Source organism: Sus scrofa, chromosome 9 (genome assembly GCF_054392235.1).
Source record: "Sus scrofa isolate SSC_HxYL_T2T_F1_AM1 chromosome 9, Sscrofa_HxYL_maternal_Yorkshire_Landrace_v2.0, whole genome shotgun sequence".
In the NCBI taxonomy this organism is placed as follows: Eukaryota; Metazoa; Chordata; class Mammalia; order Artiodactyla; family Suidae; genus Sus; species Sus scrofa.
The window spans coordinates 26388822-26403159 of NC_139391.1; the positions used below are offsets into that span (position 1 = coordinate 26388822).

Genomic DNA, 14338 nt, shown 5'->3' on the forward strand with positions numbered 1-14338 from the left:
GGCTACAGCTATCTTGGCAAGTGCTATTGACATTAATGTGATCTATCACCAGTGATAAGAAACATAGATTAATTTATGCCTAATGCTAATTATAAATGTTGGTTATACTTTATTTGAGTGAAACTGTGCTTCTGAGGAAATACCTATTTCAGAGCTGAAAAGTGCCTTCTAGGAAATATAAATTTTTTCCATGTGATAAAAAGGTATGAACTTCATTAGAATATAAGCTCAAGGAAGATTGGGATCTTGCCTTTTGTTTACCCCTCTATTCATAGGATTTACCATAGAAAGACTTTGCCATATATATGTGAATGAGTGAATAATAGTAGTTATCACATACCAAGCATAGAGTATAATTCAAGTGCATGACCTAAAATATCTCATTTCTTTCTCACAATAAGATGAGAGTATTTACTAATTCCCATCCTACTGGTAGGTTAACCGATTGCTTAACTAATTTGCTGAGGCCAATAGACGTAAGCAGTAAAGCTTAAGCTAAAGGTTTCTTTATACCTTCTTGTGATCAGTTATTCTTTTTTTTTTTTATCTTTTTGCTATTTCTTGGGCCGCTCCCGCGGCATATGGAGGTTCCCAGGCTAGGGGTCTAATCGGAGCTGCAACCACTGGCCTACGCCAGAGCAACAGCAATGCCGGATCCGAGCCTCGTCTGCAACCTACACCACAGCTCACGGCAAGGCCGGATCGTTAACCCACTGAGCAAGGGCAGGGACCGAACCCGCCACCTCATGGTTCCTAGTCGGGTTCGTTAACCACTGCGCCACGACGGAAACTCCCAGTTATTCTTGCCTGTACTTTGGAGACTTAGAGTGTGAGGGCAGGCCACAGGCTTATCTTTCTTTGCAAAGGAGGGTCACTGGACAAGGGCAGGCAAAGGTACATTGAGGAAAGAGTCAAGCATAGGTTGAACAATCTTTGTGGCACCCTTGTGCCCAGGGGCACTCCGTGTGGATCATGTGTAAGGATGCCACATTTGCTAAGGGGATAACACAGCTAGAAGGTTTCCTACTTGCTCTCGGATCCATTCTCTGCCTCCCTCCTCCCCGCCCTTTTATGTATCATAGAGAATAATATTTCACCAACTTTCTTGCCGACTGGCTTCCAGGCTGTGAGACCAGTAGGTTAGGTGGGAAGAGAGTCCAGGAGGAGAAGGAGATAGGTTAGGTAATCAGCTAAGGTTACTACCTTGAGATGCTGAGAAGCTGGCCGAGTTGGGCATGTGTGCACAGATTTCTGTCTACTCCTCAGCTCTCCCATTCGTTCGTCTCAGATATAGTTCTGTTGAAAGACCTTTATGGAATCCTAGTCTGGGGTGATGGCCACTATCTGGGGGTAGGGATGAAGTGTATATGAATGTACTCTCAACCAACCAGTCAGACCACAACATGTCCCTTCAGGTCCAGGAATTGGCACCTGGCATTGGTACCTAGCCAAGGGCAGACTTGGCGAGAGCTGAACATTCTTTCATACACTCCACCAATGAGAGTAAGAATTTGCTCCCTGCTGCATTGCGGTGGTGGATCCTTTGCTCTTCCAAGAGTGGCTCCCGTCAATCAGCAGCATCAGCAACATCTGAAAGCTTGTTAGAAACGTAGCAGTTCAGGCTCTAGCCCAACTTGACTGAATCAGGACCTGCAATTTCAGAAGATTCCCCAGGGGACTTGCACGCACATTAAAGATTGGGAAGCACTGGTATAAATCATAAAGTTGATATTTGCTCAGCCTATCACAGGCTTCTCCGTGGGACACACTGTGCTCTTTCCTGGCTTAGGGAAATCGTGTCTGAACTCTCACGGAGTGAACTCCTGTTTACCTCTTACACGAGCTAAGAAATTGGACAGCAGGACCATGTTGTTGGTATTTCTAACAACGACAGAAAGATGAGAGAAAGAAGAAAGAAAGAAAGAAAGAGGAAGGAAGAGAGGGAGGAAGAAGGGGAGGAGGAAGGTAGGAAGGGAGGAAAGACAAAGGGAAAGAAGGTAAGAGAGAAAGAAAAGAGGGAGGAAGAAAGGGAGGGAGGGAGAAAAGCAGAAGAGAAGGAAGAAAGGCCAAGTTTACCACACTAAAGGGGCCTTGGGATCAGAAATACCCTGAATGGTCCAGGGGTGGAACTCACTGGGCAATTGTTCAGCTGTGAGACTACCCCTTTCACTGAAGTCGGTGTGCATCACTAACTATGCACATCTGTGCACAAGTAACATAGAACCATTTATCTCTTGCTGTCAGATGGACCAACTCTTAGCAATCTCTGACACAAACTCTGATTTTATTTATTTATTTATTTTTTATTTTTATTTTTGTCTTTTTGCCTTTTCTAGGGCCGCTCCTGCAGCATATGGAGGTTCCCAGGCTAGGGGTCTAATCAGAGCTACAGCTGGCAGTCTACACCACAGTCACAGCAACTTGGGATCCAAGCCGCATCTGTGGCCTACACCACAGCTCACCACAATGCCAGATCCTTGACCCACTGAGCAAGGCCAGGGATAGAACGTGCAACCTCATGGTTCCTAGTCGGATTCGTTAACCACTGCACAACGACGGGAATTCCCAAATGCTGATTTTAATTTCTTCTCGGCTTCTTTGCCTTCATGCCACTTCCTATTTACCCGTCGAGCTGAGATTAAATACCAAGTCTTCTTTGATTCCCTGAATCCAAAGCTTACCCTAGGCCTTTGGTACCATGCTCGACTGACCTTCCAAGGCATGCAGTTATGAGCACCCTTCACTGCCGGCCCCCTCTGTTATATAAGAGATGTATATCACAGACTCTCTGACCCTCTGCCTTCTCCCCAAGGATTAAGTTGCCAACTAGATCTTAGGTGATGTGGGGAGAATATAAGCATCACATGGGTGTTTTAACAGAGGTCTTCTGCAGTCCTTAATGAAGTCCAGTAAGTACCTGAAGGAAGGCTTCTGTCCAGGTAGAGAGAAGCAGTGAAAAGAGAGGCAGAGAATTCCATTCTCATGCTGCTGGTGCTGCTGCATTCTCTGCCTGTGTACAAAGCTTTGTCCCACACAAAATGAATTTGGCAAAGATGGGTTCTTTCTTTCTTTCTTTCTTTTTTTTTTTTTTTTGGTATTTTCTGGGGCTGCACTTGTGGCATGTGGAGGTTCCCAGGCTAGGGGTCTAATCGGAGCTGTAGCCACCAGCCTACGCCAGAGCCACAGCAACGCGGGATCCAAGCCGCATCTGCAACCTACACCACAGCTCAAGGCAAGGCTGGATCGTTAACCCACTGAGCAAGGCCAGGAATCGAACCCGCAAACTCATCATTCCTAGTCAGATTCGTTAACCACTGAGCCACGATAGGAACTCCAAAGATGTGTTCTTTCTTAGCCTGGGTCTTCTTCCCCAGACCACACAGGGCAATAATACATTCATCCTATGGTCTATGTGCATCAAAGAGCAGGACGATCTAACACTGTGGCTCTTGACCCAGGGGATGGGGTGGGAATGAGGCAGCTGTGAGTGTGGTGGGCAGCGGGGATGTATAATCACAGGCGTGTATATTCTAAACCTTTGGGCTGCACAGACAGGCTTAATGGGCTTGTGCATTTTGAGAAAGTTTCTTTGGTGTTTCTAATTCATCTACCGGTTGATAACTGCCTTAAACCAATCCATTGCTCTCATTCATTGATTCAGACATGATGTTTTGCACACACAGAGATTAATAAAGCAGCCCCTACCCTCTAAGTCCTGGCTGCATGAACTTTTACCCATCTATGAATCAGTCCAATCCTCGCCTGTCTTAGCGCCACCTCACTCCTACCCTGGGAACACTCTGAAGCTCCCCCCCCCTTTTTTTTAATTAGTAGACTTTATTTTTTTATTTTTTGAGTAGTTTTAGGGTTATAGAAAAATTGAGCAGAAGGTATAGAGAGGTCCCATATATCCCCTCTCTCCCCTCCCAGTTTCTCTTCTTATTAACATCTTGTGGCACATTTGTTACAAGTGAGGAGCCAGTATTGATACATTATTGTTAAGTATCAGGATCCATTCTTGGTGTGCATCCTGTGGATTCCGACATGTATATAATGACCCGTATCCACCATTGCAGTGTCATACAGAATAGTGTCACTGCCCTAGAAGTCCCCTGTCTGAAGCCCCTCTTGCTCATCCACCTTTCTGTTCCAAGTCGGCCTCCATACCTCCCCTGCTCACAGGATAATAATGTAAGATTACCTCCCTGGACTGAGATCAAGGTGCCGCATATATTCAGGCAACTTGCCCCACCCCAGGATCTTGGTTGACGTACCACCCAGACACTTCTCAATCTCCACCAACCTTGACAGGAAATTTGCTCGGCTTACTCATTGGAAAGCTCCACCAGGGGCTGAGAAGAGGTTGTGTCTCTAGGCTCAGAAAGCTGCGAAGAATCCAGCTGGCAAGCAGGGCGATTTAATTTCCTGCTGAGCAGCCTCAGGGAATTTCCCAAGAAATGGCAAGATTCTAGAAATGACTTTCCTTTAATCTTGATGACTCATGCCTCTGGATCCAGCCCCAGTCCTTTAATGGAGCGTTTTTGCAGATGCAATTTTAGTGGTGCTACAATGTGTCTAATGAAGTAATAATTTATGGGTGTGCAAGGGGGGGGCCAGTTTAGCCAGCTCCAGCCAGGAAGCAAAGCCAAGGCATCCACCTAGTGTAGCAGCTGCCCATTTCCCCGGCCCCACTGGCTGCGGCTCGATGGGCATTTGGAAACCTGTGGTTGGTAAGGATCCTAACAATATATTTTATATTTTATCTTTCAAATCATTTGTTCCAGGAAGGCAGCAGGGCAGAGGTTAGTTACTCCAGTTTGCAAGATTGTATCTGAATCTGCTGGCAACAGGTTCTGCTGGGGTTTTGAGCTCTGACCTTCCTTCTTAGAAAGACACTGATGCTCTTAAGGCAAGGACGAAGTGAGATTCCTTATGGTCTGCGCGGCCGCCCCCACATGATCATCCAGGAGGTCAGGACTGTCCCTGGTTCTCTTCCAAGCACTCCTGCTGCTCTGCCACCTCCCCCTCCCCATTTGCAGATTTCCGTGCTCTGCCATCCGACCCCGTGGCCTCTGCTATGTACGTTCCCATCCCCTGAACCCACAGCAGATACTGCCCCCATCACGGCATCAAGGAACCTCTCATAATCTATTGCTACTGTCTCCTTTCTTGTCCATAGGTCCCACCGGACAGGAAGCTCCTTGTTTAGTCTCCGAGGTCTGGACAGCCCTTGCAATAATGCTGGCAAAGGATACAGGTTAGCTGGACGAATGAATGAACTGGATGGTTGTGGTGACTCTACCTCCATTAGTGGCTTCTCTGTGTTATAAAACAGAAGCCTCAGCTCTTTTCAACCTTCCTCCCTCTTCAGTGCATGCTCATTCCATTTGGTCACCAAGTCCATCAGTTTTAACCTGAAACCATCTCTGGAATCCTCCTTATTACTTTATCCCTACCCAAGGTAAGACTCTGAACATCTCTTGTCAAGGTTGCCAGATAAAACCCAGGATGCTCAGTTATTTCTGAATGTCAGAAAAACAATATACAATTTGGGGGGGGGGGGTTAAAGTCCCAATTATTGCAAGGGACATGCTGGTGCTAAACAAGTATTCGTAGCTTATGTGAATTTCAAATGCACTTTGGTGATCTTGTATTTTAAAATATTTCAGTGTGATAAAATATATGTAAAATTTACTCTCTTAGCCATTTTCAAGTACACAATTCAGTGTCACAATCACCACTATGCATTTCCAGAACTTTTTCATTATCCCAAATAGAAACTGTACCCCTTATAAAATAACTCCTCATTCTCCCCTCCTGCCCCCATCCCCTAGTAATATCTATTCCAGTATGTCTGTCTCCAAGAATTTGCCAGTTTTAGGTACCTTATATACGTCAGGTCATACAAAATTTTTTTTGTACCTGGCTTATTTTGCTTAGTGTAATGTTTTCCAGGTTTATCCATGTTGTGGCATGTATCAGAATTTCACTCCTTTTTAAGTCCAAAAAAAAAAAATTGTATGTGGATACCACTTTTTGTTTATCCATTTATTTTTGGATGAACATTTGGGTTGTTCCACTTACTGATTATTGTGAATAATGTTACTACAAACCTTGGTGTATGAGTGTCTGTTTGATCCCTGCTTTTAACTCTTTTGGGTGTATACCTAGAAGTAGAATTGCCAGATTATAAGTGGATTCTGTGTTTAACTTTTTGAGGAACTATCAAACTGTTTCTGCAGTGGCCACATCATTTTATATTTCCACCAGGGGTATATTCCCACCTTCATTTTAAGGCCATACCCACTTGCATATGGAAGTTCCTGAGCCAGGGGTCGAAGTGGAGCTGCATCTGAGGTCTACAACCCTGGATCCAAGATACACCTGCGACCCACACTGCAGCTGGTGGCAATGAAGGATCCTTAACCCACTGAGTGAGGCCATGGAACAAACTAACATCCTCATGTGTTCTTAACCTGCTGAGCCACAGTGGAAATTTCCAAATCTTGTATTCTTTTTTTTTGCTTTTTAGGGCTGCACTTGTGACATATGGAAGTTCCCAGGCTAGGGATCAAATTGGAGCTACAGCTGCTGGCCTACACCACAGACACAGCAACGCTGAATCCCCCGACTCGTTGAATGAAGCCAGGGATCAAACCCACATCCTCAGGGATGCTAGTCAGAGTTGTTTCCACTGCCCCACAAGGGGAACTCTCTTAATACTGGAAAGAATCCTAGGGGTTATCTAGTGCATCACAAAAATATGAAAACAGTTGCCCAAGTACCAAACTAGCACTTGGATCTGTAATATTTGGCTCTAATCAGTTTATTTCCGACTATGAAGACTTACAAGATTTTTAAACATAGCTTTATTGACACACTGAACAATTTACTCAATGTGTATTATTTGTTGACTTTGGACATATTTTTAATTAAGAAAATTTGGTAAATCTGTGTAACAGAATTTCCATTTTAGCCATTTTATTTTTTATTTTTTTTGTCTTTTTGTTGTTGTTGTTGTTGCTATTTCTTGGGCCGCTCCCGCGGCATATGGAGGTTCCCAGGCTAGGGGTTGAATCGGAGCTGTAGCCACCGGCCTACGCCAGAGCCACAGCAACGCCATTTCAGCCATTTTAAAGTACACAATTTTGTGGCATTAATTACATTTACAATGTATGCAAACATACCACTGCCTATTTCTAAAGCATTATCATCACCCCCAACAAAAATTCTATAACCATTAAGCACTAACTTCCCCCTCCCATCTCCCCCAAGCCTTGGTAACCTCTAATCTAATTGCTGCCTCTGAATTTGCCTATTCTGCATATTTCATATACATGAATGGTGCAATATTTGCCCATTTGTGTCTGGCTCATTTCATGCAGCATAATATTTTAAAGGTTTATTCTCTTTGTGGCATGCATCAAAACTGTTTTTCTTTTTATGGCTGAATAATATTCTATTGTACAGATGTATCATAATTTGTTTTTCCATTCATCTCTTGATGAGACTTGGATTATTTACACTTTTTAGCTGTTGTGACCAACACTGCAGTGAATGTTTCTGTACAAATATCTGAGTCCTTCCTTTCAATTCCTTTGGATGTATACTTAGGAGTAAAAACTAACAAGATGTTATCAAATCATCTTTATTTTAAATCAGGAAGCATTTCAAACAGAAAAAAAGTAGAGAAATTAGCCAGTCATTATCAATCCCCTGTGATCATAAAATAGATATGAAGAGTTTTCCATATTTGCTTTAGATCTTTTTCTAAAAAACAAAACAGAGAAATAACTAGAGCCACACTCCTTATTCATCCCTTTTCCTGCTTAACCACTGTCTCAAAGTTTTTGCATGTTATTCCCATGCTTACTTTTATAATTTTACTATATGTATATATATACACATACATATATACATATATCTATATATCTGTATATCTGTAGTGTATCTAGTGTGAGTGTATATACATTATAATTTGGGGTATTTTAAAAATCTACATAAATGGTGTAATGTTTTTTCCACTCAACATTATGTTTGGGGATTTATCCTTGTTGATACATGTAGCTCATTAAATCTTAATTTCTGTGTAATATTTAACAATATTTAATTGAATTTTAAAATATTCTGGGATTCCATTTTAACTAAGTTTAATTTTTTAATATTTATTTTTATTATTGATGCATGTAGATGTTTACTATCTTTTGTTCTTCCTATTTCTTATGCTTATTCTGATTTTCTTTTTTGCTCCTTTCCTGCTTCCTATTTGATAAACCAAGCTTTTTTTATTTCTTCTATTTGTCCTTCTCTTTCTGTTTCTATTCTTTTATTTTAAAGAATTAAAATTTTAATATGCATACTGAGCATACATTCTACAGTTATCCAATATCTTCTCTTTTCTCTTGAGCAATACAAAGATACTAAATAGCCTTAACTGTTCCCTCCTTTCCATTTTATATTTTGTTTGCTAGTGTTTTGGCTCCATATTAGAAAAATACCTTTCTATCATTATTATTTCATTAAGTCAATGTGCGTTCAGATTATCCTTTTTTTCTCTTAATTTTGCTTTTATATATCATTCCTTTCATCTGTATTCAGTCTCTCTATTGGCGATGTACTTATTTTTGTAGTTTTTATTTCTCTGTAAATGTCTTAGCTTTATATGTTAGTTTAGCTGGGGCTGCTATTCTATGTTGATGGTTATTTTCTCTTGCTGTGTTGGCATTATTATTCTGTCTTTTTGGTATTGCAAAGTGTGCTGTCAGGAATTACCATTCCTATGTGATGATCTATTTTCTCTGATAGAAATCTTCTTTTATGTCTTCGATGTCTTGTAGTTTCAATACAAAATGCCAAGAGATGGACTTTTAAAATCTGTTTTCATGCCCTTTGTGGGTTTATGTTTTTCATTAGTTCTGGAAAATTTCAACCATTACAATTCAAATGCTTTTATTTCTATCCTTCTGGATATATATTAGACCTTATAACTATCTACTAGATAGGTATCGGACCTTATCTTTTTATCCCAATCATTCTTACATATTGTTCATCTCATTATTCTCTTTGTGTGTGTGTAAATTTTGTTAATTGCTTTTATTTCCAACTTTTAAATTCCTTTAACATCTTAATAAAAAAAGATCCTCCAGCATTTAAAAACCTTTGAAAAATACAGTTTCATATTATTTATATATCACATGAGTACAAGTTCCAATAGCACACGAACACTGTTATACAAGAAACACAGTGTGATTGCATGATATAAATCACTGCTAATTAAATGGCAAAGGATAATGAACATGTTCATATTCCAACCATCTGTGTTACTTGTTGGCCTGACACATAAACTATTACGACTTGAGAATTGGAAGACTTCACCCAACACAACCTTCAACCCTACCTAGTTTGTTTGATTTTATTTATTATTTTCAATTTTTTTTTCCTGCATTTTAAATCTCTTTGTAACCTAGCTTTGTCTCCAAAGAAGATCCAAGCTGCATCTGCAACCTACACAGCAGCTTGTGGCAAAGCCAGATCCTTAACCCACTGAGTAGGTCAGGGATTAAATCTGTATCCTCACGGAGACTACATTGGGTTCTTAACCTGCTGAGCCACAATAGGAACTCCTATATACCCACTTTGATGATAATTTTTTTTTTGTCATGAATGGATGTTAAATTTTGTCAAATCCTTTTCTGCATTGATTGAGATGATCATGTGATTTTTATTCCTTTTTTTTTTGTTAATGTGGTGTATCACATTGATTTATTTGTGAATATCAAACAGTACTTGCATCCCTGGGATAAATCCCACCCAATTATGGTGTATGATTCATTTTATATATTGTTGAATTTGATTTGCCAGTATTTTAGCAAATATATATGAGGACTTTTACATCTATATTAATTAGAAATATTGATCTATAATTTTCTCTTCTCTCTTTTTTTTGGTAGTGTCTTTGTCTAGTTTTGGTATCTCAGTATGGTGGCCTGATAGAATGAATTTGAGAGTGCTCCAAACTGTTCAATTTTTTTTGTAATAACTTGAGAAGAATTAGTTTTTTGTGTTTGATGGATTTCCCCTGCGAATCTATCCAGTCCTGGACTTTTGTTAGCTGAGAGGTTGGTTTTTTTGGTTTTTTTAAAAATTATCAATTCAATTTCACTGCCACTGATTGGTCTGTTCGAATTTTATATTTCTTCCTGATTCAGTCTTGACAGGCTATGTGTTTCTAGAAATTTGCTCATTTTTTCTAGCTTGTCCAGTTTGTTGCTTTATGGTGTTCAGTTCATGGTAAATGTTCATGGTATTCTTTTATGATTTTTTTTTGTATCTTAAATTTAATTTGATGAGCCACACTCATCATTTGATTTAGAAAGTAATTATTTCTTTCATAGGTTATACCTTTTATTTCTTATTCTTGTCTAATCTGCTGACCATTTTTATAATACTTCCTTAAACAGTACAGGTAATAATGGGTTAATTCAATTTAAAATATTATAATATGAATCTTGAAAATTCTTTCTCCTTTAAGTAAAACGCAGACTGCTTTAAATAAGTATTATTTATTTGGCCTGAAACATTTTATCAGCAGAGTCTCAGGTTATAAGGTAAAATATCTGTGTCACTCAAAATGAATATAGACGGGTAGTGTTTAACAACCATGGGTAATTCCAGTGACCTGGCTTTACCTGCAATCTAGAAAGCAGAGCACCTTTACAACTAATGTCATCATCTGGCAACGAGATGAGTTCTTCTTTCTATATGATCAGGAGAAGTGGACTCTGGAGGCCATGAGGACTAAATATAGGTGCATAAAGTCTAAGCAGCCATTATGTAGTGTCTTTGTTAATTAAGGCCAAGTTAAAACAGAAACCAATTTGGCATGGGCATCAGCATGGCTAACAATTCAACAGACCCTGCCACTAAATGACCAATGCTAAGAGGCTTGTCACAGGGATATGGCTGGGTGTTTGAGAAATGGCAAGCTGGAGCGTGCTTCCTTTTAAAGTGTGGCTTGGGGTCTTATGTCTACAGCATGGTTCCTGGGCATCTGGCATACATATACTCATATTCAATAGATTTCAGTGACTCTCCGCTGTGTGCCGCGGTGCTGTGCAATGGAGTGGGGATACAAAAATTAGCAAGATCCCTTCCCCAGAATCAAAGAACCATAACGTTATCATCATGCCTGCAGGTGGGCAGAGCCAAAAAAAAAAAAAAAAAAAATAACTGAAGAAAGTGACTTCTCCAGTGTTATCTCAGGTGATCCTTTCAATAGTCTGATGAGATACCTCATTATTTCCATGTTAGAATTAAAAAACATAATGCCATTTGCAGCCACATGGATAGACCTAGAAACTAGCATATTAAGTGAAGTTAGACAGTGAAGGACAAACATGATATGATATCACCAACAGGTGGAATCTAGAAAAAAAGAAAAGGGACTTCCATCGTGGCTCAGTGGTTAATGAACCTGACTAGCATCCATGAGATATACTTTATGTCTGGGGCTGCAAGCTCAAATGATTCCAGGTAATAGACTGGAGACCCCCAAAAATGACATAGCTAGACCAGATATCAGACGATAGGAATTGGAAGAAATTGTAAAGACCTAATGCGTCACCTGAAGACATTCAAGGTCAAGACAAACCAAAATAAAAGCAGCCTGTGGGCCAAAGAAAACAGGATCATAGGTCAAGTGGGGCAGCCAGTTCCTGATGTCTGTATCATCACAGCTACCCAGATTCTGAGGCTATGGAAGAAAGCTGAGGCTTCCTGACCACTTGGGCTCTCAGACTGCTCACTCCTCCACCCCCGAGAAGTAAGAGCAAGAACATGGACCCTATTTCAGATCAGTAATAATGCTCCTCCCACTCCAATAGATTGTAAAGCTTGTTACAAAGCAACAGTGATTAAGACCATAAGCTTGGGGAGTTCCTATTGTGGCATAGAGGAAATGAATCCAACTAGTAACCATGAGGTGGCAGGTTCAATCCCTGGCCTCACTCAGTGGGTTAAGGATCCAGCATTGTAGGTTACAGAGGCAGTTTGGATCTATGCTGCTGTGGCTGTGGCGTAGGCTGGCAGCTGTAGCTCCAATTCAACCCCTAGCCTGGGAACCTCCATATGCTGCAGGTGCAGCCCTAAAAAGCAAAAAACAAAAAAACCCCCAAAAAACCCCACCCTATATAGCTTGGAATTTGAGAGATTTATCACTGCAATAGAATAGAAATTTAAGAAGTTCAAAATTATACAGCACTTTATAACATGTTAGAAACAATATCATAATGGAGAAAAGAGTCATTAGTCAGTGCTTGGAAGAAACTTGATCACAGTTGGGAAGAGAATGAGCTCAGCGCTGTATACTAGCATAGCTTCTCATCAAGTCAAAGAATGAACAACTCAAAAACCACCTGTCAAAAAGGAGCTTGAAGTAAATAAATTCATTAAATACTGTCGAAGACTGCGATGGGACAGCAGGCATGTTAGTATTGCTTGACTCCTGAGGCACCACTTGTGTATAAAAATCTGTGGTAGCAGAAAATGCTGTAAAAACATATCAATAAGAAAATAAATAGATTGGGGAAATGCATACCTGAAGAAGTATAAAGACAACAGAGATATAGAACATGGCCATTTGAATCCTGCACTGAGTGTCGTAAAAAATGAACAGGTGTTTTATTGCTGATAGAAAAAAAATGCAGTGTCTTATCATGATATAAGATGTCCATCCTTGGCAGTAATTAAAACTAGGCAAATAAGAACACTTGGAGGTACTAGTATATTCCCATTAAAGTAATAAAACCAGTGATAAAATTCAGTGATGACAAGTCAGGGAGAAAAACAGGTTCGTGGGAGATTGTGTGTGTACCTGGTCTGTTTGGCGATCAGTGTGATAATCTCTCTCAAGGGCTGTAAAAGGGTTTATATGTTTTGATCAAACAATTCCTTGCTGCCACAAGGAAGTGTTTCTTTTTTAATGTCAAAGATGTTTATAACAAAATCAATTATAAAAATATAAAGGGAACTAGTGCATGCAAACTATTATATGTAGAATGGACAAGCAATGAGGTCCTACTGTACAGCCCAGGGAACTATATCCAGTCTCTTGGGATGGACCACGAGGGAAGATGGTACGAAAAAGAGAATGTATATGCAGGTATGACTGGGTCACTTTGCTGTACAGCAGAAATGGGCACAACATTGTAAGTCAACTGTACCTTAAAAATTAAAAAATATAAACACATATAGTTATTAAAAATAGCAAAGGTATAGATGATATACAGTGCAAGATTAGAATATGGAACATGGTTCTGGGCTGACTACCATGATAGATAAAAGAATTTTGAGTCCTATCAAAAGTTGCTTCAGTTTAGAGAACCCTTGCTCGTGACCGGAGGTCTGCTAGGTTCTTGGAGACAGAGAAAACAACTAGAGTTCCCCGAGTTGTATGCTCAGATAAGTACCCAGATATTTTCAATGTGGTAAGTGCTACCAAAATAAATATAATAGCTAGAATAAGTATACTAGCTAGTAGGGAAAGACTAATATGTTCTAGGAACTATACTAAGCACTTTACATAAATCTCAAGTTATCCTCTCAGTAACCTTGTGTGGTTGAAACTATTATTGTTCTGTTTTTCTAAAAATTTTATTTATTTATTTATTTGTCTTTTGTCTTTTTAGGGCCACACCCATGTCATATGGAGTTTCCCAGGCTAAGGGTCTAGTCGGAACTGTAGCCACCAGCCCACAGCAGAGCCACAGCAACGCAGAATCCGAACCGCATCTGTGACCTACATCACAGCTCACGGCAATGCTGGAGCCTTAAGCCACTGAGCAAGGCCAGGGATTGAACCCGAAACCTCATGGTTCCTACTCGGATTCGTTAACCACTGAGCCATGACGGGAATTCCTGTTTTTTTGTTTTTTTTATTACTCAGTGAATTTATTACATTTATAGTTGTACAATGATTGTCACAATCCAGTTTTATAGGATTTCCATCCCACACCCCCAGCGCACCCCCCCACCCCCCAACCTCTCCTTCGGAAACCATAAGTTTTTCAAAGTCTGTGAGTTAGTATCTGTTCTGCCAAGAAGTTCATTGTGTCCTTTTTTCAGATTCCACACGTAAGTGAAAGCATTTGATGTTGGTGTCTCATTGTCTGACTGACTTAGCATGATAATTTCTAGGTCCATCCATAGTCCTAAAAATGCCGTTATTTCATTACTTTAAATGGCTGAGTAATATTCCATCGTGTATATGTACCACATCATCTGGATCCACTCCTCTGTTGATGGACATTTAGGTTGTTTCCAGGTCTTGGCTATTGCAAAT

The 14338-nt window shown here is 40.2% G+C and overlaps 1 protein-coding gene across 5 annotated transcripts in view; it reads left to right on the plus strand.

Annotated features, from left to right (window-relative positions):
* The window catches only part of HEPHL1 (hephaestin like 1), a 134142-nt gene that overhangs the window by 25476 nt on the left and 94328 nt on the right, over positions 1 to 14338 (plus strand). Inside the window, exons 1-2 of one of the 5 annotated variants that reach the window (XM_084975728.1) lie at positions 4081 to 4730; positions 5180 to 5257. The gene's annotated coding sequence lies outside the window, so the exon portion shown is untranslated. Of the gene's footprint in view, positions 1 to 4080; positions 4731 to 4784; positions 4971 to 5107; positions 5258 to 5371; positions 5462 to 14338 lie in introns of those variants that run through there. The other 4 variants (XM_084975726.1, XM_084975724.1, XM_084975725.1 and 1 more) reach the window with 4 other exon arrangements.